The 26,001-nt window shown below is 44.5% G+C and overlaps 1 protein-coding gene across 3 annotated transcripts in view; it reads left to right on the top strand.

Annotated features, from left to right (window-relative positions):
- LOC121269049 (rho GTPase-activating protein 27-like) overlaps window positions 1-26,001 on the top strand; it is a 201,565-nt gene that overhangs the window by 11,347 nt on the left and 164,217 nt on the right. The gene's annotated exons all lie outside the window — the stretch shown is intronic.

The following is a 26,001-nucleotide window of genomic DNA, read 5'->3' on the forward strand; positions in this document are numbered from 1 at the left end:
CCAGCTACACTATCAATGTCATCATGGCCCTCCGCTTTGGAATTCTCTTCCTAAATTTCACTAGCTTGCTGCACCATCCTGCACTTTCAAAAGCCTCAAAGCCTACTTCCTTACCCATAAAGAGATAGTTGCATGGACGACACTTTGCAATCAATGAATGACTTTTGAAGTCTAGTCGCTGCTGTGTAGGACATGCAGCAGCTAATTTTGCACAAAGCAAGATCCCATAAACAGCAATTAAATTAATGGCCAGGTCATCCTCTTTAGGTAAAGGCTGAAGGATAAATGTTGGCCAGGATACTGGGAAGAACTCCCTGCTTTTCTTCAAACAGCAGTCATGGAACTTACACATTCATCAGAGAGGGCAGATAAGTCTCAGTTTAATGCCTCATTTGAAAAACTATACACTTGGTTACCTCCTTGAACCCTTCACCTGATCTCGCACTGCCTCTCATCTCCCTTTTGTGATTTTTTTTATGTTAAAGGAATTATATAAGTGTAACGTACTGTTGTAGGGAGGTACACATTTCAGATTTACTGACTTTACTATTCTTGGCACCTACAATATCAATTTCATGTAACCAGCCCGTGTTCAGAAGAAGGGCTGTATTAAATGTATCTTTATTTCTTCCTTTTTTTTAAAGAAGTGAAATCATGCTAGTTTCCTTCATCTGCTAGCTCATCTGAAACTAGAAAGGGTTAGCGACAAAGCTTTTTTTGAATAATACTTGATTTTTATCCACCATTTTAATAGTTTGAAACAAACTTGTTTACTCCACAAAAGCTTTTATTGCTTTTGTTATATCAACTGTGTTCAACCCTTTGGGATGATGACAATGGACATGAAATTGATAACCTATCTCTCCACCTGCAAAGTGCTAATACGATGGATTTGGAGTGGGAATGTCATTTTCTGTTGAATCAGGTTTTGTGGTTTGGAAGCCTTTAGCCATTTTTCTATTCTTCATGAAATCTCCAGTGTGTATTCCACTGTTGTAAACAAACTGTAGCTATTTCTAATTTTTATTTATTCTAGTCAGTTGTCCATGGCGGGGGGTATCAACTGATGCCATGAGACATGTGGGGAGGCAGTTGTGTATCATCATATATCATGAGATCATGGCCTAACATGATTGCTAGGACTTGCATCCTTGCAGTGAAGTTCATTATGCCATTAATGCACAGTCAGATTAGTGACAGGTACGAAACTGGGAAAGGGAAGAATCAGCTGTCAGCTACTAGAAGCCTAGGGTTACACAAACCAGCAGCCCTTGGGTAATATGGAAGCAGCTTTGGGAATGTCTCTGCAGGTTCTCCTGATGTGGTTAAAAGCTGCATAACACTAAACCAAACAGAAGTCACCGGGCAAGATTTCCAGCATAGCTCTGTCAGTGTAGATGTTAGGGCTCCACAATTACCTTTTGAGGCCCGTGGAGTTGCATGGAGCTCCTGATGACTCTCTCCCCTCCTTTGTCCTGAAAAATGTGCATGTGGAGACATTGGGATGAGAATAGGATTGTCTGTGTCACCTTCATGATGGAATATCCTAGTCAAGGTACTAGAGGCCTTGCTAGAGATTGTAGGAGCCTGTGGCTTAGGAGAAGATGGGAGAAAGTTTGGCATGGAGCATGAATTTAAATGCTAAAGCAGCTCATAGCATTGCACCATTCAGGTGTGTCAGTTGTGGCTTGGTTTGTGGTGCTTTTGCCACTGATTTAGAACTTCAGGACCTGAGCACAAAAGCCAAGACTCATACTCCAGTGCAGATGAGGGAGTGCTACCTTTAGGGTGAGATGTTAAACTGAGACCTCACCTGCATGTTCATTGTAAAAGATCCCGTGTCATGATTTTGAAGAAGAGCAGGGGAGTTATTCCCAGAGTTCTGGCCAATATTTATCCCTCAATCAACATCACAAAAACAGATGATCTGGTCATTATCACAAATGGGAGCATGCTGTGCACAAATTGGCTGCTGCATTTCCAAATTCAATAGCGATTATAGTTCAAAAGTACTTCAATGGCTATAAAACACGTTGAGACAGCCAGGTGGTTGTGAAAGACGCCAAATAAATGTAAGTTTTCTTTCATTATTAATAAGATGAAGAGGCCTTTCAGTCCTTTTGGTAAAGGGATTAAGTACTTGAGGGGGATTTAAATGTTTTGAATGGGCTTTCATGAATAGGAGTGTTTTATTTTACTATAGTAAAGGCTGTGATGAGGTCCTGTGGCGCAATGGTAATGACCCTGCCTCTGAGCCTGAAGCTCCACGTTCAAGTCCCACTCTAAGACTGACTTGATGGCCAAGAAAGGTACCTAGGTAGGTATTTAAAAGGCTTGCCTTAGTTCTCTGGGACTCTCTCCCAGCTGTTTTGTTAAATATTAAGCTGGGACCTGACTGAAAGCCAGGCCTGTCAATCAGGCTAGGTCCAGGAGGGGAAACCTATCAATGATGTCAAACCCCAGTCTCCGGGCTTCCCTGAACTCTGCTGGCCCTTCCTAGTGGATCAAAGGTTAAAATTCCCTCTTTATGTCAGCGAACTAGCTCCTGGAAATGCTCAAAAATGGCAAACATCAATAATCTGTGCGCTGGGTAACTGCCGCTTAATTTGATTACAGCACAGTAATGTTTTGGTTGATAATTTGCAGAATACCTATTATAAAAACATCGAGTAGAATGTTTCTTTTCCACAATCAATGCATTTCTGATGAAGCAACAGAGGAAGACTGTTCGGCAGTTTCTGGTCAGAAGTAGATGTTACATTTCCTGATTATTGTTGTGAAAATAAATAATTGAAGGGTGGGAGGAAGCCACGTTTATCTCATTTCCTAACATAGTGTTTGCTTTTGAGGTGTGATGTAACATTGTTTTGTGAGGAGTCAAATGATTATGTAGTTTGCTAGTCAAATCTCATAATCCCATAGATTAACATGTCTGTGTTTATATTCTGCCAGTCACCATTACAGCATTTTAGAATTCACACAATTACTAGTTGATTTTACATCTGAATGTTAAACCCTCCCTGCTGGTTGAGTAAAAACTCTGGATTCCATCGGGAGAAGCGAATGAAAGAAAGGAAGAACTTGCACTTATATGGGCCCCTTGTCCTCATGATGTCCCAGTGTGGTTTACAGACAATTACTTTCTTTTAAAACGTTTTAACAGTTAGATAACATAACATCAGTAGCCAAAATTTGCACAACAATCAGCAATAAAATAATGACCAAATCGTCTACCTTTCGTGGTTTTGTACGTGTTTTCAGCTTCAGAATACCAAGATTGCTAGTTAGAGCACTGGAAGTAGAGACTAGTCCCAATAGCTTGTGCAAAATGGGCTTTTAGATTGATTCAGTTGGTAGTACTGTAACTTCTGTGTAGTACAACCATGGCCAAGTATTGCACTGTTGCTGATGCTGCCTTCGATTGAGACATTAAACTGAGCTCCTGTCAACATGTTCTATGGTTGAGGTGAACGTTAAAAATCCCATGGTACTATCTGAACAAGAGTGGAGTGTTCTCACAGTGACCTGATCAACTTTCCTAACCAAAACCAGCACAAACAGATGAATTGATCATTCGTCCCATTGCAGTTTGTGGGATCTGGTTGTTGCTTTACTTGAGTGACAACAGTCACTGCACTTAAGAGTAAGTTATCAACTGTTAAACTCTTCAGTGTTTCTTTCATGTGGCCATTTGCTACACAAATGAAACCTTGTATATAGTGACGGTGGTGAGGCAGAGGGAGCAGTGTATGGGAACAACAAGGCCATTGTAGGCAACTGGATTTCCATCAGTGCTTCTGCAATTCCAACAGGTGGCCATTCCAATCAGATACTTCTCCTCCACTGTGGCTACTTTTGGATCACCAACAATGTCTTTCAGACATTTGAGGACCACTGATCAGCAGGACTATATCCAATTTTTCAGCGTCCTCCACACTTGAGAATTTGAATGGCATAGACTAGATTGATTCATGAATGCGCATCCCTACCCTTCCCTTACTTGAGATGGAAATCATATGACCAGGATGTATGGATACATAGCCAATACTGGACCGTCCAGAGTTGAGGAGGTCAGTCCCCACCTTTGGGAGGACAGGCGCAGGCACAAGGGGCACAGGGCAACAGGAAGTCCAAGGCGGAAGGGGCAGAAGAAGACGCCACTATCCTGCTGCCAGGGTATACAGGCAGCGACGCAGCTACCTCAATATGTCTGAGCTGCAGTGTCGAAGGAGGCTTTGTCTCTCAAGGGAGACAGTCAACTGTATCTGTCAGATGATAGGGCCTGACATCTCCCCTAACTGTGTGGGTGGACACCCCATGCCAATGGCTCTGAAGGTCACAGCTGCCCTCAACTTCTATGCCTCTGGCTCCTTCCAGGGGTCGGTGGGTGATCTTTGCTGTGTCTCCCAATCAGCTGTCCACACTTGTGTCAAGCAGGTTACAGACGTTCTGTTCAGATGTGCATTGACCTTCATCCACTTCTGCTGCGACCAGGCAAGTCAGACACAGTGAGCCAGAGGCTTTGCGGCCATTGCTGGCTTCCCCCGCGTCCAGGGTGCTATAGACTGTACACATGTGGCCATCAAGGCACCAGCAGGTGAGCCCGGTGCCTTCGTCAACAGGAAGGGCTTCCACTCCATGAACGTGCAGATAGTGTGTGACCACAGGATGCAGATTCTGCAAGTCTGTGCAAGGTACCCAGGCAGCTTCCAGTACTCCTACATCCTCAGACACTCCCAGGTGCCGGGGCTCTTCAGTGCTCCAGCTCGGCTGGATGGATGGCTGCTGGGTGACAAGGACTATCCCCTCAGAAGGTGGCTCATGACACCTCTCCACCATCCAAGAACAGAAGCTGAGCAGCGCTACGATAGGAGCCACGGCACCACAAGGGCTGTGGTGGAGAGAGACATGGGTCTTCTCACAATGTGCTTCCGATGCCTGGACCGTTCAGGGGGCGCACTCCAGTAGCCCCAAATCGTGTCTCGGTGATAGTGGTTGCATGCTGCGCTCTGCACAATCTTGCGCTGGAAAGGGGGGACACAGTGGATGATGAAGATGTAGATGCAGTGGCTGCAGCTGCACATGATGAGTCCAGCAGTGAGTCTGAGGATGAGTACACACAGGGAAATGCTGAGAGGGTAGACGCTGAACCGGGCATACTCCAGGGAGGCAGGGACACCCGGGAGGCTTTAATCCAATCAACCTTCAGCTAGCACAACACAGACGGACCCCCAGGACAAGCCTGGGCTGTAGGCTCCGTACTCGACCCCTAAGTGCAAAATATGCCAGGTTAGGAACAGTAACTAAAGGCCTTGTTATTAAAGCTGAATGTCCAACAAAGCACTCAGTACAGTTTTGGAGACCGTACACGTGCAGAAGAAAAGAGGCACCCTCAGCCATGGTGACATATCTGAATTTAATGTGTCAAGCAAAGCAACTTATTACAAAAAAAAGACAATAGTGTTACAAATCAAATAAAATCATAATGGCCTCATCTCAGCCAACACAAAAGCACCAGTGAAAAACCCGTAGTGTGCCTAAGGTGCCTTATGCGTTTGTTTCCGGGTGCTACGTCTTGGTGCTGCCCCATCACTCGGTGTGGCATCTGAGACAGCCTGCTGACTCTGCTGTCCTGTTGCTCTGGCCCGTGGAGCCTGTGCTGGCCCCGCCTGGGAGAGAGCTGCCAGTTCCGCAGCTGGCATCTCCCCAGTTGTCGCAGCCTCACCGGGTGATACGGTCACTGGGAGAGGGGCGGAGGAGCTGCCACCCTCATCCAGAGCGCGCTTAGAGGAGCCCACAGAGACAACAGGCAGCTGCTGCACTGACATGAGGTCGCTTCGGACCTCGCTGCTCGCCGTGGATGGATGGGCACTGAGCTGGGAAATTTGATGCCCACACCATCTCCCACACTGGCACCGACCACATGAGGTCAATGCCGATGTGAGGGCTTGCTGGTCAGAGCGCATCCCCAGGAAGCCCTGACAGATCTCCTGGAGGAGCCTCTGCACAAGAGTCGCCACTCTCTCTCCATGGAGAATGCATGGTATTTGGACATGTGGCTCATTATTTTGACGAGCGTCCGCATAGACTCCCCAACCACGGAGACCAAGCCAAGCATAGCCTCATGTATCTCCCCCAGATGCTCCCACACACCCACCTGCATTTCCTGCACCTGCTGCATCGCGGACAGCTCCAGAGGCACATCATCAGGCACCAACTGAGCATGTGCCTGGTCCCCAGCAGTTCTCCGACTGCTGGCGCCATGGGCACTTTGTCTCTCCCAGCTCCTCCAGCAACTGTGAAGTGCCATCACAGCTGTGCCCCGGGGCATTAGCCATTGTTCGAATTCCCACCGAGGTGCTAGTATCTGCGCTGGTGCCTGCCTGGCAGAGATGGTGTGACGCTGGCGGGACTTCAGGCCTCTCAGGTGCGAGTGGGGGCCTCTGCTGCTCCTCCTCCCGGCCCTGTTCCGATGATGCTGAAAGGAAGAACAAGGACAGTGGATCACTTGACGTGGAGACAATGACAAAGTTTACCCCTGTCCCCCCGGCTCATTATGCGCTCAGCCTTCCATAATCAATGGTCGAGCCATGTTGCAAAATTAAATCATCTTCTCCTGAAAATGAGAGAAGAGCATTGTTTAGTGCAAATTGCACAAGCACTCTCTTTGCGCAGGGCCCACCCCAACCAGAGTGGGACATATCAGGGCTCCAGAGTCTCCTCACCCCGCTGCTGCTGAGCACTCAGACAAAGATGCTAGGCCTGTCCCCACCTCCCACCCGCACCCCACCACCTCCCCCAACCCCCCTCCCGGACACATGCTGCCTACATCACTTTAGGCACCACACGATATATCCTTCCATAGCAAGGAGGCACAAGCACGTGGAGCACAGAGTGCAGCAGATGGCTCGATGCCATGCCAAACTTGAAGCTCCCCTCCAGCATCTCATCACCCTGACTTGGACATGTCCTGGAGTTCTAAAATGGCGCCTAGGTGCAGCTCCTTCAGGTTGCCCCCACACCAGTCATGTGGGACTCAGCGTAACACATGCTGCAGGGGAAAACGCATCTCTTCAGCACCCTCTCAGGCTGACCTCAGCATGGGCACTATCTGCTGGCCCACCCAACAAAGGAAAAATGCCCTCAATGATTCAAGACCGTCACGACACTTGGACTTGGGTGGAGGCTGGTGGGTGGTGGTGGGTGTTGACAGCAGTGGGGGGGAAAGCCAACCCGCTGGGTTAAATGCCCAATGCCAACATGGTAGTTACCCTGCGCAACAAGTTGTTGAAGCGTTTGTGACACTGGATCCAGGCGCACTGCACCACATCGTGGGAGCTCACCACCTCCGTCACCTCCTCCCAGACACGTTTCATCATGTGGGAGGGGCCTCCACCTCCCGTCCTGGGGGACTAGCACCTCCCACTGTGCTGCCACCTGCAAGGCAATCGTCTGAAAAACAAGAGGTACACTGCCCGCGTCCCCTCACCCCCCCAGCCCTACCCTCCGGCTTGGCCTGTCCCGCTGCCCTACCCTCCATGTAAAATGGCAGCGCGGACCCGATTGTGGATGGTGATCGGGTCCGTGCCCGCCTGCTCCCGCTCCGCCCCCACCGCCAACCAGAAAATTCAGGCCTTGGTTTTCAACCGTCTACTCCCATAGCACATATCTCCAATGGTGGTTGGCTACGTTGACATGAATAAATCTGCCTGATGCTTTTAGACCAGAGTGGGGTAGTGAGCTTACACCTCTGAGGTCTGGGCTACGGCAGTTTAAATGATGTTACAATTTGGGATAATTTTCCACTACCCTTTGGAAGAAACATCTAACATTTTACGAATGGGGCAGTTAAGATTTTGAACTCTCATGTAGGTCTTCAGTCAGGGACGTGTCTTACCGCTCCATGGTAAAGTCAAACAGCTTCCCCCCCTTAGCACTTGTAGAATGTAAGACAATGATTTCGTACTCTGAGAGGTGTCCTTTAAACCTCCATTAGGCATTATTCGTGGGCAGGGCTCCATAAGCACCTCCACTCAGTGGCTATTCTCCAGCAGTAAGCCTTGACAATGAGTCTCAATGGGCTGTTCAACTATAGAGAGCCTTGGTTGTTATTTTGCCCCTCCCTAGACCAGGAGCACTGAAGCTAACTGGTTTCCCTGTTGAAATCAGCTAACACGGCGCTGGTCAGTATTTGAATCTGGAACCTTCTTGGCTGCGTGGCTCAGTGCTACTCCAATCAATGCCTTCAGCTTTGGGACTGTGGACCTCACAAGGACAAATTTTTATGCAAATATGTTGCCAATAAGTTTTAAAGCATAGCTCACTGATATAAGCGATAAATATCAATACAGTGCAGATTCCCTTGGCCCTGTAGCTACTAGGATTATGGGGAGGTTTGTTTTAATATAAAAAAGAAAGACTTACATTTATGTAATGCTTTTCATGATCACGGGATGTCTCAAAACACTTCACAGCCAATTAAATATTTTTGAAGTGTAGTCATTATTGTAATGTAGGAAACATTGTAGCAAATTTGCACACAGCAAGATTCCACAAGCAACACTGTGTCAATTACCAGGTAATCGTTTTTTTGTGATGATGATTGAGGGATAAATATTGGCCAGGATACCAAGGGTAACTCCCCTGCTCTTCTTTGAAATAGTGCCATGGGATCTTTTACATTTAGCATGCAGATGGGGCCTCGGTTTAACAACACACCCTAAAGGCACCACTCCCTGAGTACTGCATTGGAACATCAGCCTTAGTTTTTTGTGCTTAACTCCTGCCCTTTAAAATAGTGCCACCTTTTACTTTTACCTGAGCAGGCAGATGGGGCCTTGGCTAAACACACCTTATCTGAAAGATCGCACTCCCAACAGTCCAGTGCTCCCTCAGTACTACACTGAAGTGCTAGCCTTGATTTTGTGCTTCAGGCCTGGAATGGCCCTTGAACCTAAAGGTGAGACTGAGAGGTGAGTCACCTGAGCCACAGCTGACAACTTTACATTTCCCTTTTAATAGTGCCAATATTGTCAACGCAATGGCACATTTTAATGTAGTTTTTCTTTTCTAAGATGAATTGCTTTTTGAAATGTAGTCATGGCTGTCTTGCAGAAAGGTTATTGAGCGTTTATTCTGCACAAAAGACGTCAGTGTCGGTTTGCATACAGGGGGCTGAAATATGGCTTTGGACAATTGCTAATTGCACGGCAATAAACGTACATCTGTACCTAGAACGAGTTGAGAAATAACTGCTGTGCAGATGAACAAAAAGTGGGTCAGGCATGCATTACAATATCAAAGCTTTAGCAAGACAAGACATTTTACAACCTTCAGCAAACCACATTTTGCTGCACCACCCTCTATCGCAGACCGCACCATTCTTGATGACTTTGAGTCCTGAGAGTTGCAGTTTGTTTGGTTTTATGCCACAGTTTTAAAAACTGTGCATTGCAACAACTCCATTCTAATGGTGTTGATCCCGTGCAGGAATATTGCGGAGAAATTGAATCCTACCAACATGATTGTGCCTGTAATGGACTAAGCAGTTATTCTCCTCCAAGTCAAGGCCCTGATTATTGCTGAGCCTAATTTACAGGAGTGCACTATTTTAACAGAGGTTGCTGATGGTTTTGCAACTTCACGTTACTTCTCTTGGAGAACAGTGTTTTGCAATGGAAGGATTTGCAGGCTGATTAACAGTCTGAAGTGAACACTCCTTCCATGGCCACGATCATCTTTACACCAGCCCATAGGCTGGGTAGACCTATACAGTGGAAGGGATCTATGCTTGTACAACCCATACAGTGATGGGCTTGGGGACAGGTACCCACACCCACGGGGTAAATATTCCCTGTTAATAGATGTCAAACTGGAGTTCAGAGCTGGACTTACTGGCACACTCTGGTGTGAATTCTACCACCCGATCCAATTAGCTTAAGCATTTTATTAAAATACATCAACTGCCTACTAGCCATACTGAGAATCGAACCTTCTTATATACATTACCGTTGGGTCAAAATTCTGGAACTTCCTCTCTGACAGCACATTGGATGTATTTACACCACATGGACTGCAGTGATTCAAGAGCTCGCCACCACCTTCGTGAGGGCAGTTAGGGATGGGCAGTAAATGTTGGTGTTGCCCATCACACCACACCCACCTCACAAAAACGAATTTAAAAAGAAAAGTCACGTTTGATAAAGTTCAGGTAGACTACAGCTTATTTTTTAGTGTAACTCTGGGGCTGACCAGCAAACCTTTATTGGCTCTGAGGAACAACTGTTTCAAAATTGCGTTGTTTTATTCAGTATCCTATTTTAGGGCTTTGACTGGGTTTCCCATATTGTTATACATCAGGAGTGGATCTATTTGTATTTGTTAGCCAGTTGGATCAAAAGGAATTCTGGAGTTTTTCAGTGGCCGGGAAGCTCAGAATTGGAATGTCACTTGCTCCGCTTTTAATTTATGCTGAGGGGTTTGAGAGAATTGGTGATCTATCAGATACCTACAACCTCCGTGTTCTGCCTTTCCTATTCAGCTTACCTATGCTGCCACAGCTGAGAACATATTGGGGAGTTGATTGATTACCATTGAGTTATGATCTGGAATGCACTACTTCAGGATGATGGAAGCAGATATTAATGATACTTTCAAAAAAGAATATAAATATATATGGAAGAAGTTTCAGGACTGTGGGGAAAGAGCAAGGGAGTAGGACTAATCAGGTAGCTCTTTCAAAGAGTCGGAGCAAGCACAATGGGATAAATGGACTCCCCCTGAGCTGCAAGATTCCATGATTGAGAAAAACAGGTGAATGTTCCTCCAGCCACATCCCAACATTGTGAATCAAGTTTTCACTAAATAAAGCGAGGTTGCTGAGCTGACCTAGGCTCAACTTTAGAGATGTTTGCTGGGAAGGTGTGTTTAATGGCAAGTCATGCTGGAGGGTTGCACTGCATTGATAAGAGATAGATGCTGAAGGGGAGCGGCTGGGAGAGAAGGGAACGAATGATAAAGAGCATCAAGTTTCAAGAATGAATTCTGCGCAGCCTTCATCATTTGGCACTGTGATTTAAACCTGCTCTATCTGTGGCGAGGACGTTCACTGTAGAATTGGACTCCAGCTACTCAGCATGTTGCCGTGTGGCAAAGTAACCAAACCACTTTGTTGCTTAACTATGGTCTTTTGATGCAGACGGTTGATGTAAATACAAACAAAGCAAGTTGCTTGCATCACTGATGCCAGATATTATGTTATCTTTTGAATTCACTGCCTGATGACTGCCGGGACCTTAAACCATCCTCAAAATTATACAGTTTCCTGAGAAAATCCCACATCAGAGGAGGATCACCACTTGTCCTTCCATCTTTCAACAAAGAGTCACACAACACAAGAACAACCAAACCAATAAAAGTGAAAGGGACATCTGTCACTAAAAGCTTACATAAAAAGTTCTTTAATACTTAACATATTATATAATTTAAAATATGATCTACATCTTGTTCAACAAGAGATAATTTTAAATGTAGCAGTAGCCCACAAAAACCGCACTGTAAAAATGAATGCTGCAGTAGACTTTGCACCTGGTGTAGTCAAATTTGCAGCTCGTGATGCTTACTGAACTGATGTGCAATAGTGATTCCATTCTCAATAGAACCTGTGCAGTGTTTCTTGATTTATTAATCTGATATGTAATAGTATTGATTGATAAAGGCGACTTGCATATACATGGTACATATGTAGTGTCAGTGGGTGCTCTCTCACCTCTTGAGTAGAAGATCGTGGAATCTAATTCTGTTTCTGAGACTTGAGCACAAAATCCAGGCAGACACTCCTGCACTACATTGTCAGAGTTGCCGTCTTTTAGATGAGATGTTAAACTGTTTTTCATCTCAGGTAGACATAAAAGATCCAATGGCATTATTTCAAAGAAGTCCAGGGGAGTTGTCCTGGTGTCCTGACCAATATTTATCCCTCAGCCAATACTAAGAGTCATTACCACGTTGCTGTTTGTGGGATCTTGCAGTGTGAAAAATATCTGCTGTATTTCATTCATTGCAACATTTCTACATTTCCAGAATTAAGTCATTGGGTGTAAAGCGCTTTGGGATATCCTGTGTGTTGTGAAAGGTGCTATATAAATGCAAGTCTTTTGTTTCCCTTTATACTGTTCTCAGATGAGATTGTTTTGTTGCCAAAGACTTGGCTTGCCTGACTGGGTGATATCTTGACATGGTTGCTAACCATCTGCTTTTCAGGCACCTGATTGGCTTATACATCCCCTATTCATACTGTTCTGCTACTGAAACATGCCTCTCCTCTGAATGACTATTTCAGGTAAAATCCAAGTCTTACAAAAGTGCCGTTGCTGCCTTGATAGATCAGGAGGGAATCAACAACATAAAAGAAAGACGGACTTGCAATAATATAGGGCCTTTCTTGACTGCAGGATGTCCCAAGTGCTTTACAGCCAATGAAGTATTTTTGAAGTGTAGTCATTGTTGTAATGTTTATGCAAAAAGCATTGAAATATTGATCAAGTAACCGTTTTAGTGATGCTGGAGAATAAATGTGGGCCAGGACACTGAGGGAAACCCCCTATTCCAAAATGTGTTTCCTTCATAGTTGTAGCCTGCTGTGCCTTACACAACTTCAATAGGTCTGGACAGGACCACTTCTTTGGAGGAGGATCAGCATAGTGGAGACCTTTACTCTTAAGAACTTTTTAACCAATGCTGCAAGGAGCATTGGAACACAACCTGTCAATGGTTTTCTGTTTAATGTAATACGCCTTTGTCACAGCTCCAACAACGCCCATCCAGGACCTTCCACCCCTTCCCGTCCCTCTGACCCCATCCCGCCTTCCAATCCCAGCCCCGGCCATGTATTCACCATACCCCCTGACCTTCCCCTCTCTGATGCTGAACGTTCAGTGCTCAGCAAAGGACTCCGTTTTATACCCTTATGCCCTCACCTCAATGAATTTCGGGCTCGGCATGATGCTGAACTCTTCTTCCGTCACCTTCGTCTCCGTGCTCAATTCTTTGGGCAGGAGTCCTTCCCCCCATTCAACGGATCCTTTCATCTGCCTCCAGTATTCTCCCTCCACCTGGACCCCTCCCTCTGGCCTCTTACCTGCTCTTGATCTTTTCATTGAGAACAGCGTCCCCTTCACCATGGACGTCCAATCCCTCTGCACCTCCATCCCCCACCAGGATGGTCTGGTGGCTCTCTGCTTCTTCTTGAACAGAGGCCTGAACAATCCCCATCCACCACTACTCTCCTCTGTCTGGCTGAACTTGTTCTCACACTGAACAATTTCTCCTTAAACTCCTCTCACTTCCTCCAAATAAAAGGTGTGGTTATGGGCACCCGCATAGGTCCCAGTTATGCCTGTCTCTTTATGGGGTATGTGGAACATTCCTTGTTCCAGTCCTACTCCGGCCCTCTCCCACAACTCTTTCGCCAGTACATCAATGATTGCTTCAGTGCTGCTTCATGCTCTAATTTGGACCTGGGAAAATTTATTAATTTTGCTTCCAATTTCCACCCCTCCATCATTTTGGCGTGGTCCATCTCTAACACTTCCCTTCCCTTCCTTGACCTCTCTGTCTCAATTTCTGGTGATAGACTGTCCACCAATATCCATTAGAAGCTTACCGACTTCCACAGCTACCTCGACTACAGCTCCTCACACCCTGCTTCCTGTAAGGACTCCATTCTATTCTCTCAGTTCCTTCGCCTCCGTCGCATCTGTTCTGATGATGCCACTTTCTAAAACAGTGCTTCTGACATGTCTTCCTTCTTCCTTAACCGAGGTTTCCCACCCACAGTGGTTGACAGGGCCCTCAACCGTGTCCAACCCATCTCCTGTGTCTCTGCCATCACACCTTCCTCTCCCTCCCAGAACCATGATAGGGTCCCCCTTGTCCTCACTTTTCACCCGACCAGCCTCTGCATTCAAGGGATTATCTGACTGCCATTTCCGCCACGTCCAGCATGATGCCACCACCAAACACATCTTCCCTTCAATCCCCATGTTGGCATGCCGTAAGGACCATTCCCCCCGGGACACCCTGGTCCACTCCTCCATCACCCCCTACACCTCAACCCCCTTCCATGGCACCTTCCCATGCAACCGCAGAAGGCGCAACACCTGCCCCTTTACTTCTCCCCTCCTCACCGTCAAAGGGTCGAAACACTCCTTTCAAGTGAAGCAGCATTTCACTTGCACTTCCCTCAATTTAGTCTACTGCATTCATTGCTCATTGCTCCCAATGCGGTCTCCTCTACATTGGAGAGACCAAACGCAGACTGAGTGACCACTTTGCAGAACACCTTTCGTCTGTCCACAAGCATGACCCAGACCTCCCTGTCGCTTGCCATTTCAACACTCCACCCTGCTCTCATGCCCACATGTCCATCCTTGGCCTGCTGCATTGTTCCAGTGAAGCTCAACGCAAACTGGAAGAACAGCACCTTATCTTCCGACTAGGCACTTTACAGCCTTCCGGACTGAATATTGAGTTCAACAGCTTCAGATCATGAACTCTCTCCTGCATCCTCACCCCTTTTTGATCCCCTTTTTTCAAATATTTTTTAATTTTTTCCCCCACCTATTTCTATTATTATTTTAAAAATTTATTTCCATTCATTGTTTTATCCCCACCTTTTAACCTATTTCAATCTTTTCTCCCACACCATCCCCTCCCCCCACCCCAGCCCCACTAGGGCCGTCTGTCACTTGCTCATCCTGCTTTCTACTCTTAATGTCACCATTAGCACCTCCTTTGGCCAGTGTCACCATCATCAACGCCTCTGCAACCTTTTGTTTATGACACCTTTTGCAATCTCTCCTTTTCCTCTCCTATCACTGGCCCTCTATCCAGCTTCACCTGTCCCACCCCCCTTAAACACTATATATTTCACCACATTTCTACTTCTCTTTAGTTCTGAAGAAGAGTCATACAGGCTCGAAATGTTAACTCTGTCTTTTTCTCCACAGATGCTGTCAGACCTGCTGAGTTTTTCCAGCAAGTTTTTTAGTTTTGTTTCAGATTTCCAGCATCCGCAGTATTTTGCTTTTATCCAACAACTCTTTCTCTAGTTTCAAATTGATGGGAAACTCCTGTCATGCTCGGCCAAGTTCTCTATTCATTAAAATTAGTGGCGCACTGGCTGTTTCTTGATATTCACAATTGTCATAAATGTTCAGTCATTGAATTTCACTTTTCCACTAAACCATAATAGTAATTGTCGCATGAAAGTTGCAAATACAGCAGGAATCTGTGGTTGGCAAAGAAAGTTTAATGTGCCCAGATATGAATTGTAAGCAGATAGTCACTTCTGGGATGAAACCTCATACCAGAAACACATGTTAATATATTTGAATGAAGCTCCCCTCCTTTGCCATTTTAAAGCAGATATACGTACTTTATACGAGCATGTTACCACAGAATAAAAAGGTAGAACCAGTAAAGGTGACCTTGAAGCTATGGAGTTGTCATAAAAAACTCAACTGGTGCACTAATGTCCTTTTCAAGGAAGGGAATCAGCCATCCTTACCTAGTTAGCTGCAGACTAACAGCATTATGGTTGACTTTTTAACTGCCCTCTGAAATGATCTAGCAAGCCACTCAATCACTACTAAAAGGTATAATAAGAATAAAACTGGACAGAGTACCCAACGTCAATCTTGGCATCAGATTTACTCACTGCAAAGCTCTTTGCAGCATTATCTAGAGACCTGTGCCAAAGTTGGGTGGGATGATCCACAGACTGGTCAAACACAGCCCTGCTTGCTGAATCGAACTTAACAACCGATGTCCAAAATCTATCACCATTACTTAGTATGTCATGTTACACTGGCGGAACAGGTGCACCAGAGGTAACGGCACAGTGGTATACAGTTAGGAGGGAGTGGTCCTGGAAGTGCTCAACCTTGATTTCAGACCACACAAAGGGCTGTATTTTCATGGAATTGTGGAGACTGCAGAACTTTAAAAATGGCAGACGGGACCTGGATCCAGAAGTCCCACCCCATTTCCAATAGTTCCCATTTTCGCAGGTAGGGGAAAGGGATTGGGGCATGACTCATACAGGCAGGAAACCTGAACCCAACAGGGTCTTTTAAATTCAGTGCTGATTTCATGCAAACCCAATTTTCACTGCAACAAGGGCCTTGGCCCACAGGGAATGCTTGTGAAGGGTGGGCAAGTTCTGTAGAACTGTCAAGCAGTGAAGTTATTTAAATCTCCAGCCCTTTAAAAATTAAAAAAAAGCCTGCTTGCCAGTGAGAGTTGAAAAAATCTGTTCTAGCAGTCACAATAGCTGTTTGTAGACATTACCCCAAGGGCTATCATTATATCATTACTAATGCTTGGCTGCTTTCTACAACCTACAATTATCACAGCAGTGGTTCCTAAGTTCATAATTTGATTGACAGCCCGGAGGTATTAAATAATTAGCAGTTTTTGATGTGGGGTTATGAATATAATTCTGTTTGTTTTTATAAGAGATTCAAGTACTTGAAGGCTTTTAAAGTTTTGAATGGGCTTTGAATATGTTATTTTAATATAGTGAAAGCTGTAATAGATATTTAGACCTTTATTTTATCTTAGCACAGCTCCTGAGGCTTGCCCATGTGGATACTGGCTGAGTTGGCATGGAGGGTGTAAGGGCAAAGATTGATGGGTGGCTTGGCATGAGTTGGCATTAAATTGGTATGAGTGGGTGGGGGCATTGGGTGCCATGAGTTGGCATTAAATTGACCTGGAAGCCTCTCTCACACTCATTCACTCACTCCCATGCATGCATAAGCACACAAACTCACTTCCCTACACACTCACTCAGTCTCACTTCCAAACACATTCTCTCGCTCCCACCTCCCCCACACACACACATGCGCACTCTCTTTCACTCTCACTCTCACTCACTCCCACACACAAACACTCTCACTCCCACTCTGCCCGCCCACACACAGACTCTCTCTCTCTCCACTCACCCACTCACTCTCTCACTCTGGCCTCGCACACCGACCCCCTCCCTTAGCCTGCTGCATCTGCTCCGACCTACCCCTTTTGTACTTACCGGTCACTCCGAGAGCTCTGCAGGCAGAAACCAAGAATTAAAACTTACCTGGCAACTGACTGTGTCACACTCGTCCAGTCACAGGCTGGTTAGCTGCTGATATACTCAACAGCGAGCCTACCAGCAGCCAATGCAGTGAAGAGCCAGTTTATCATTGAATGGCAGGCTTGCAGCATTGTTCAAAATTCTGGCCATGAAGTCTTCAACAGTCGAGCTCAAGGACATGACAGGCTGGATCAAAATGCCTCAGGGGCCACTTCCAGCCCATGGAGTGGAGGTTGGACAAGCATACTATAGACAGTGCTAAGCAATTCCACAGTCAGCAGATCAAATCAAGGCTCTGACCACATTTTAGTCATGAATAGTGGTTTCATGGACTTAATCAGCAGGAACCAATGTTTCCTGCTTGACTTCACTTACCATGATGCTACCAATGATTTCTGAAGCCCCTGGCAAACCTATGTGGGAAATACACTGGTAACCGGCCTTATCAGGCTCTGGATCAGCAGGAGAGAGATGTCGAGTTGTGCCATCTGCCTCATGAGCACCTTCAGGAACCATGTGACTTCAAGCTGGCATACAAACTGGGCCAGTAATAGTCAGCCATTGCCTGAAACTTACCTCATCTTGTTGCAGGTTAACCCATTTATTGCATGTTGCTGTGGAATGGCATTGAAGACAAACTCCTCTGGTCACTATCAGCAACCACCAAAGAGGAGGTCGAGTGCTGAGTTGCATGCCTGTTGTCTGCGGCCTTGTTCCTGCACCTACATGTCCCTTTCCTTTCATTCTGTCCTGTCATATTCTATGTAAAACATCTTAATTCCCGGCTCATTCAGCCTTGATATAAAGGTTGTTGGTGAGTTGCCAAGTCCTTGTAATGTTTTCTGAAGTTTTGGCTTTACCCTTGGTACGCTCTGCTCCACTTTACTTGCCCCATCCCACCAAACATGACGCAACATTTTTTTTTATCTATTCACTGGGTTTGAGGATTGCTGGTAAGACTGGCTTATATTGTCCATCCCAAATTGCTCTTGAGAAGGTGGTGATTAACTAGTTTTTTTGAATAGAACAGGGAGGCTTGTTAGGCCTTTTCAAAGGCAGTTAAGAGCGAAACACATTGCTGTTGGTCTTAGTCACAGACAGGTCAGACAGGGTAAGGATGGCAGATTTCTTTCCCTAAAGGACGTGAGTGAACCAGATGGGTTTTGACAATAATTAGATAGTTTCATGGCCACCATTTCAGATTGCATTTGATTAATTCACTTTAAATTCCCCTGGTGCTGTGGTGGGATTTGAACTTGTGGGTGGACTGGATTTTCATGTCGGAGGTGGGAATTGGGAGGCAGGACCAATCCCGCCATTGCAATCCAAACCCAGTTGCCAAGCTGCCGGGGAGTGCAATTTTGTGACCCCAGGGTTTTAATTGGCATCAAGATGGGTCTGCCACCTACTTTGGCAGACCTGAGGTGTGAACGGAGGCATCCGATTTCAGAAGGGCATTCCCGTGTAGGGACAGAAGAATGCAGCACAGAGAGACTTTGAGCACTCTGACCTCCCCCCACCCCCGAAGCAGATATGAAACTTGCATTTAAATATCACCCAATAGACCCTCTAGACATCTCAAATCACCGCACAACCTACTGTCAATTTAAATGGTATTATTTTGATTTTTGAAAGGAGTCCTCATAGTGAAAGCCCACTTTCCTCTCCAATTAACGCTTCCCCTCCTTCAAATATGATCTGAACTCCCCAATCTGTCATTATGTCCATGGCCTCCCTACTGAGCAGCAGCAGCATTGAACTTAATCACTATTATATATCAGTGGAATTCTTAGCTGCTATTTGCTTCTGTTAGAGACAGCTTATCTAACAGCATGCTACTCTGACATTAGGGCAGCATTATCATTACATTCATACTACAATAACAAAAAATTAAGAATTTCCCTTTTCAAATATTACAACGATTATTGGTGTAAATTTAAAAAAAATCCTATTTAAGATTTTTCATACAAATCCAGTTCTTTGGAGAACTCTGACCCATTTACACTTTTTTACTGGGAGCATTACTCGTGCTTTATGGCAGTCTTATTTTCCATGGATCAGCTTTATCTGGACCCCATTTTTCCCTCAAGTTGGTTATCATGACATTTACTAAAACTAAGACAAAAGTTAAATTGGTTTGCAGCAGACGTGCACAACTTTCTTAATTCTCCTTTCATAAATGGGGCAAGTAGATTGCTACCCTGTTTAATATTTGAAATTAGAACAAGTATTCAAATGATTAATGGGACCTTTAACTATATAGGGCTAAGCCCATTAAACTTTAAGGATCAATTTTCACTTGCCATTTCTAACAGTGTCCGTCTCCATGCCATGTTCCCCCACCTCCTTCCCCCTCCCCTCCCCTCCCTCCGCATCCAGCTGGTGCGATTCCTGAGGGCTCCTGAAGTTTGGCTGCCTCAATTAAAATCCCCAACCCTACCTGCGGCAGGTTCTTAATGAGCCCACTATGATGTTAAGTAAGTCATTAAAAGGCGCTAGTTCAGTTTCTGCCTGCACTCTTTCCCATGCTGCACAAAATGGTGCTGGGCAGGAATGAAGGTGGGATTTCTGGCTGCTGTACTCCACGATAATTTTTTTTGCGATCCTACCTCCATGTGGCCTCATTTCAAGATCACAAAAGCCGGCCCCCTTATCTCCAGATTATTAGCTTGGGTCTCTCAATTACTCGTCCAGTAATATAATCACTATCCTAGCAAAAGTATCAATCTTAGATAATTCTGAGTTTGCAATTGGACTTGTGAATAATAATGCAAAGTAGGCTATAAGATAAAATTAAGCATTAGCATTCAGACAGATTGTAAAGTAGTAGCAAACTAAAGGAAAACTGATTTACACCTAAAGACAAAAATTGACCCCACTCTAGTTTGTTGCTTGATGTCGACAGGGACAGATGATACAGTTCAGAATGTCTTTCAGCATCCCACTTATTTTGTTCTCATTTTATTCCTGTGCTAAGTTGAGTCTGTTGGACATCTTCAACTGGGAACTCACCGTGATCCAATTTTTCAGTATAATTCAGTTATCCTACATAAATGGAATGAGTGACTACTTTTTTCCAAAACAGTATAGAGCTGATGCAAAGAGAATATTATAGCAAACCGCAGAAAATAAGCGTGCCGCAACAGAAACTGAAATTAAGAATTGAACTTTGAGTAACCACACACAAGAAGGTGGGTGGAGTGAAGGAATGTAGGCAACCTATGTCACCATTTTGACAAGGATTGATAACTTGGCGATGTTCATTAGGTTCTGCTGGGTCAAGAGGATATCAATGGCCCAGACTACAAAGAGAGGCTTCTTGCATGGTTGCTCTATGGGAAGCTTTAGGAGCTAAATCAAAAGGAAGAAAATCTGCACTAGTTTTTGGTATGATTCTTAATTATTTCATGCTTTTCCCCTTGATGGGTAGTTTGGTGTATAGATGGGATTTCTGAATCTTGTATGTGTCCAGGAAAGGGGTGCAGACTGCATAATCTGAACTGCTTCTCTTTACCCTGTCCAAATGGTTGATTTATATCTTGTTCCAACAGCTCATTGTGATAATCACTTAATTACTGTGCCCCAAGTTGCCATCATAGATTCATACAGCATAGAAGGGGGCCATTTGCACATCATGCCTGTGCCGGCTCTTCGAAAGAGTATCTCAATTAGACCCAAACCCCTGCTCTTGTGTCATAGTCCTGCAATGTTTTTCCCATTGTTGTGAAACTATGCTTTATTTCAAAAATTGATTTTTTAATTTACTGGCAGGAAAGCCCTAATTATTTTTTTAAGACTAAAGCCGCATTCTAGTGACTTGGGATCATAGTCAAAGATGGCTGTACATTTGCATCACCGTACCTTCTGCATTCCAAAAAGTGATGAAATGGAGACAACCTGCCTGAAAAGCAGCGCTAGGAATAATTTGCCATTAACAAAGCATCCAGATAATCACCTGAGTACTCAACTGGGTGGAGACAAACCATTAGGCATAATCACTTGGAAAATGGGGCCCTAGCTGAGCGAAAAATTCCCAGCCATTATCTAATCAAATTACAATTAGAATACACTAGCCATGACCTTTCTTGGATCACTTGGCAGTGGGAGAGAGAAAGTCATGTGATGAGCCAACCCTTTATTTGTTTTAAGCACCTCCTTTGCAGTACTGGACAAGCAACTGAGATGTTGAAGGAACAAGCCTCTGAGTGAGTTCTCTCTCTCTCTTGCTCTCTCGCTCTCTCTCTCTCTCTCTCTGACTTTTGAGTCTGCGATTTTTGACTTTCCAAGTGCTGCAAACAGAAACTTTAAAAAGAATTCAACCCAGTGCTGTTGCCTCCAGAAGAACAGATAAATCATCTGTTTACAGCTTTAAACCGCCTTGATGCCAAAAGCAGAAGGAAAACCAAGTGAAGGCTGTAGGACCACCTAATTCAGCCTGGAGCCAGCCAAGTCACCAACCTTAAAGAGCTATATACTCCTTTAATTTTACAGGGCTTTAAAGTACTCAGTCTATCTTTCGCACTCTGTAATCAATTTGTGTGTGTGTATGTGAACTTTGAGTGCACGTTTGTGAAAGTCAGAGCATTTTGTGTATTTGTTGGTCACAGCACAAACAGTTAAACCCTCAATGAATTGGCAGTTATATCATTTTTACACAAAAATCCTGTTGCAGTCAAGCGAGGAAAGGGAAAAGAGTCATTTGACCATTCAACCCCTCCTCACTTGATCATAGATTTCTATCCAGTTCTGTTTTGAAAGTTACTGTTGCATCTGCTTGCACCACTCTTTCAGGAAGTACGTTCCAGATCATAACTGATTGTGTAAAAAGGGATCTCCCTCTCTCACCTCTGCTTCTTGCCAATTACCTTAAAGCTATTCTTATAGTTAGGAGAATGCATCCAAATGCAGAGATAGGAATGGAATAGATGGGTGATTTGGCAGACAATTAAAGGCAACTTGCAAGAATTACCTAATTAAAGCTGAGTAGTTTTGTGCAATTATTAGAAATTATCCCATTTAAATATACGTCTGGCAAAGTGAGTAGTGGTGGGGCATCTTTAATAATCTTTTGTGTAGGAGTTCCATGTATGCTTGTGGTGAGTGTTGCAGGTAGCATATTTAGAGATTTGAGAAAGGTGACAATTTGTTCCTAAACTGGCAATTGCTGGCTTGATATAACATACGTAACGGATGAATCCATGATCCTGTGCTTCTGTAGGAAATTACAGACAATTTTCCAAGCTTTTCTATCCATTCATTTTAGTGGTAATGAGTAGAAACTTATTAATGACATTCCCACCCTTTACAAATATGCACATTCTGTGAGCATGATTCCCCACTGGTTGCACTGGATCACAGAATCATGCTCTAGTTAAATATATGGTTTAAACATGAAATTATAAGCAAAAGCATAGCCCAATGCAAGAGTAATTACACTGTGGGATATAATTGTACTGAAGCTCAGTGGATTCATTTGAATGGAGGAATTAATCCATATACTCATTCATTAATGGGTTAATACCACCATTAAAGGATGGAAGACTTGGCTATATATAGTGTCTTTTGTGACTACAGGATATTCCAAAGTGCTTTATTCGGTATATTTCAAAGTGTGGTCACTGTTGCAACGTAGAGAAATCTGGCAAGCACTTTGCACACAGCAAGGTCCCACAAACAACAATAAGATAAGAACCAGATAATCTCTTTTAGCTGAGCCACACATAGTGGCCGGGACACTCGGGAGAACTTCATTGCTCATCAAATAATGTTATGGTATCTTTTATGTCTACCTGCGAGGGCAAATGGAACCTTGGTTTCACATGTCAATAGAAAGACAGCACCTCCAATAGTGCAGCATTCATTCAGTACTGCATTGGATTGTTAACCTGGATTTTAGACTCAAGACTTTGGATTGGGACTTGAACCCACAACTTTGTAACTCAGAGGCAGCAGTGTTACTGATTGAGTCCGAAATGGCAAAGTAGTGAAATACTGGGCAAAGGAATTTCATAAGGTAATGTTTTTTTTTGCACAAAAGTCCTGTTGTGGCGAAGCGAGGAGGGGAAAAGAGCTAATCGACTATTTGACCCCTCACCCCATCATAACACCATCGAGTTATTCATCCAGTTCTGTTTTGAAAGTTACTCTTGTACCTGCTTGCACCGCTCTTTCAAGAAGTGCATTCCAGATCATTACTGGTTGCATTTAAAAAAAAAAGGTCTCCCTATCTCACCTCTGCTTCTTTTGCCAATTAACTTAAAGGTATTCTTATAGCCAGGAGAATGCTTCAAAATGTTATGTTGTTAATTCGTAGCCACATACTGCACAATTCTGGAGACCAAGCATTAATGACTTGTAAAATTCTGGATATGGGTAGCCACACCTGCATGGGAATGTTCAGTGGGGCATATTTCATATTTTCTCACCCCACCTCCCTTTTTGGAAGGCAGCTCAACTCAGTGCCCTTTCTTTTTGCATGAGTCAAATTAATAGTCTGGATTTTCATCCTCGAGGTGGGTAGTGGGAGTTGGGAAAATTCACGGATCAGCCCACCCGCCTTTGGGGTAATTGCCCGCTAGGACAGGATTTGCAATGTTGAGGGGTTGGGGCGGTGGCTTCAAGCTGTAGTCGGGCTAGCCGACCCGGGAAAATGTCTGGAAGCAGCCACAAGGGCAGCTGGGTGCTAAGGTGAACTGTTTTAAAAGGCATGCCTCAGTGCTGTGGGACTTTGTCTCAGTTAAAAGAAAAACAGAGGCCCCCCCAGCCCTTGCCCCTCACCCCCACACATTCGCTGTGCCCCATCCAGGCCACTCCCCGCACCAACACCCTATTGCCCTCTTGCCAAGCTATGTCCCCAAACAACCCTATAGCCCCTCATGTTCCCCAAGCCATGGAATGCTTCCAAACAACCCTTATGGCCGCTCATGCTTTCCATGTCAAGGTATGCTGCCCATGTACCTCCATGCCTCCCATGCCAAAATGTAGTCACTATGCCAAGGTATGCCCCCCACCAAACCCCTTCATGCCCCTCATGCCAACCTATGGTACTTCTATGCCCATTCAGCCAGTATACCCTGTATAGAACCAATGAACCTTATAGCAACAGTTCCTCCTCTTTGTACCATGCCCTAAGAGGGCATTGGTGACCATGGACTTCTATTGGATTGGTCCATGATTATGCTTGACAAAGTACTGCAGCATGGCTAACCAGGAAATTCTCCTGCTCTTAATGCTTGCCATCAGGGGCATTGGAAGGATTTACATGTTGATAATCAACCTTTTTGGCTACGTGATGAACTCACATTCCATGACCATCAAGTCCTGAAGTGCGACTTGAACCTGGAGCTTCTGGCCCAGAGTTGGGGATGCTACCACAGCATCACAAGACCTCCCATATTGTGACGGTAGGATGTCTTTTTAAAAAAAAACTTCAAAAAGTCATTCATTGATAACTTTCCATTTTCTTAAAAAAAAACACCAGCCCAATAAAAGTGTCAATCATCCAGACCCTCCAATAGTTGAAAAATCTTTATCTTGTGCAGCTAAACATTGTGAAATTGACAGCATAGATCAGGGAGCCAGAGCTGTCGATCAAGCATTTTTTTCCCCCGGTGCTCAGGGGCTTCAACCGGCTCATGGATTCCTGGGCTCTCAGCCAAGCCTCATTATGTATGCTTAGCTGAAAGCCTAGAAATCCATTAGAGTACTGAAACACCTAAGTCCCAGGTAAAACATTGCTTGGTTGATTCAAATTAAGTATACAGTAATTTCAGAGGACGCAAATCAAATATTAATTAACTATTAGAAGAGCTATTACTGAAAGAATGAAAATTATTTGGAATAACCTGGAGTGCTAATAGGATAGGCTTCAATGGTTGGAGTAATAAAGGAATGAGGTTCAGTGGGGCAACTAGGATGAAAAAGCAATGGACTTCAGTGTGTCAGTTAGGATATTAGGAAAGTGCTTCAATGGGAGAATTAAGGTCCTTGAAAGCGATGAGTTTCAATAGGAGATTGAGATAACTAGGGGGATGAGCTTTGAACCATAGAACCATAGAAAAGTTACAGCCCAGCAGCAAGAGGCCATTCAGCCCATTGTGTCTGCGCCGGCTGAAAAATAAAAAAAATAAAAAACTAGCAGTTCATTCTAGTCCCACCTTCCAGCTCCCAGTCCGTAACCTTGCAGGTTACAGAACTTTAGGAGCAGATCCAGGTACCTTTTTTAATGAGTTGAGAGCTTCTGCCTCCACCACCAAACCAGGCAGTGAATTCCAAACACCTTCTGGGGTGAAGAAGCTTTCCCTCCCTCATGCTATTTACTGGAAGTTCAGATTTCTTTTTTTTAAAGTTATTGGTCTCTACAAGGATCATATGTGTAGAAACTGGAATCTAATCCTTCTACCAATCACCTTAAATCTGTGATGGGAAATTGAGATATTTGAGGGATAGTCTTTACTGGGGGATTCAGAGTACTGGAAGATTCAGCTTCATGTGGCCTTTCCTTACTTTTAAAATGCACTGTTGGTGCATGTCTATTTCTGACAGTAACATTAGGTGTTGATACTTGTCAGGATTGTCATAGTGATATTTCCTGTTATCTTTCTTTGTGGGTTGCACTACCTGCCAACATACACTAAGTTGTCAGTCCAGTGTAACTAGGAAGATGGCAGAGATAAAATGTGCATCAGAATCTGAGACACTTACACTGTTGCAAGTGTCTTTATTTAAGCCCATGTTATTTCCCACCTCAGTTTTCTCATATGCTGTCACTATTATGAATACATCAGAATCGCTAATGTTAACTATAAAGCATAGCTGATGTGGTTAGCATTTTGCATATTTAGCAAATTATAAATTATGGCACT

This window comes from Carcharodon carcharias, chromosome 23, assembly GCF_017639515.1.
Source record: "Carcharodon carcharias isolate sCarCar2 chromosome 23, sCarCar2.pri, whole genome shotgun sequence".
In the NCBI taxonomy this organism is placed as follows: Eukaryota; Metazoa; Chordata; class Chondrichthyes; order Lamniformes; family Lamnidae; genus Carcharodon; species Carcharodon carcharias.